At 54.9% G+C, this 1,866-nt stretch overlaps 1 protein-coding gene across 4 annotated transcripts in view; it reads left to right on the forward strand.

The window, feature by feature from the left end:
• LOC113203346 (collagen alpha-1(I) chain-like) overlaps positions 1–1,866 on the forward strand; it is a 148,085-nt gene that overhangs the window by 84,859 nt on the left and 61,360 nt on the right. The window lies entirely within an intron of this gene.

Genomic DNA, 1,866 nt, shown 5'->3' on the forward strand with positions numbered 1-1,866 from the left:
AGTGCGGGCAGGCTTGCCTATCGCCCCTGTCCACGGCGCCTCACGAGCCGAGCGAGTAGGCAACCCGCCCGCACTCGTGCATGCGGTACAGCATAACTACAGAAGTGCGAGGCGTGAATCAGCCACCTGGTATGAATGAAAATGAATAACAAAACTCATGTGTGTTTTTACTGTCTCCCGAGGCTCTCGATTTGGTTCAGCTCTGTCCAACCGAACATGTTACGGTCGGTATGACAAATTGCCAAGTCAGGATCATGCCCGAAACTGCCCAATGAGCTAATTTGTATTTTCCTGTTCCACTTAAAAAAAGAACCTGCAGTCTTTTTGAATTGAAAATTGCATGCGACACCTATATTTTTCCCACGCCTGCTATTGTCATTCAATTAAGACCAAAAGGGAACAAGAAAAAAAAATGGTCCCCTGTCCTTGAAGACCATTAACCCACAATTTGTTTGGTGATCACCTTCAATAACCATATGCATGCACGGTCATCCAACACGGCAGCCGCCGTATACGTCTCAATATTTGTTTTACACTCTCCCCTCTCGCTCAGTTCCCCCCTCATTTTTTTATGCACGGCGCCGCTAACGAGCGGCACACTACCAACCCTTTATCTTCATTGACCCCGCCGCCGCCAGCCCCTCATCGGCTTTTTTACATGCCGTGCGTGTGCATTGTGTATACGGCAATCGAATTAACAGGGACGCGAGACTCCATCTATCACAATACACACACAACCCCATCGCGCCGCGCCCTTACCGTTTTATGCATGCGTGCGCGGCTAATAGCCTATCACACGAGCGTTATACACTCCCCATCATGGAGGTGGAATGGAGGGGTCCCCTCTGCCGCACCCCGTTGTTGAATAATCAGGTCAGGTCGCAGGGGACGACGCCGACGACAGGTAGAGCAGGAGAAAGGGTTACCACCAACCACCGGGGCCATTTACATAGGGGAGGAAGGAGTGAGTCAAGGGCTCGGGGCGGGGCGCGGACTCTCTCTCTCCCCTTCCTGGCATCCCCTTCCGGCCGCGTGCTGGCTGTTGTTGAGCAGCACTTGTTGAGCCGTGACTCGTTTCTTTCTTTTTTATCACCCTTATTTGTCGTCGTGCATGTGTTTACCGTCGTCGACGGAGAAGGGTTTACATTCATGTGGGCCATGCAAAGCACTTGACGGCGGCGGGGAAAAGGGGTGGCCGGGGCTGGAGAGGGACCAGACCAGGACAGCCAACCGCGGCGCAGCGCCGCCTTGCCACGCGGACGCCATCGCTAGTGAAATGTTTACAGGAAAGTGTATCGTGTGTTTACGGAGCCATCATGATGATGCTGACGGGCACAAGAGTGGCGAGTCTCCGCGAGGGGGTCCACGCGGTGGCCGCGGGGCGAGGCGCGGGCACCACCGGAAGCACTGCAGCAGAGTATATATTTGCCATCTCGGCTGCTGCTGGTGTATACGCGTCTCTCTCTCTCTCTCTCTCTCTCTCTCTCTCTCTCTCTCTCTCTCTCCCCTCGCGCTACCTCAATGAACCCCCCGGGCTGCCACTACTGCCTCCCGCCAGCCCGGCCAATCACACGTTTATTCTATTATTTTATCGCACGACGGCACTTACTTTTGACGTCACGTCGAGCTGTAATCAATGATGCGGCGAGGAGTCCTAGACGACGCGGCCAGTGCACCGAAAAGCATGTGACCATACCATCATAGGAGGGTTACTCTACCTTTTCTTTAGTGCAGATAATTTATTTCTTTTCGCGGGGCACCACCGTGAGGTGTTTAGACTTCTCTGTGTCCGCGCCGCCGTGGGCCCCACGCCCCGACCACAGGCTCGCGCTGCCCACACATTCGCGGGCTGCCCCCCGCCCCGCC

The sequence above is a fragment of the Frankliniella occidentalis genome, unplaced genomic scaffold, assembly GCF_000697945.3.
Source record: "Frankliniella occidentalis isolate FOCC.00 unplaced genomic scaffold, Focc_3.1 Scaffold157, whole genome shotgun sequence".
NCBI lineage: Eukaryota > Metazoa > Arthropoda > Insecta > Thysanoptera > Thripidae > Frankliniella > Frankliniella occidentalis.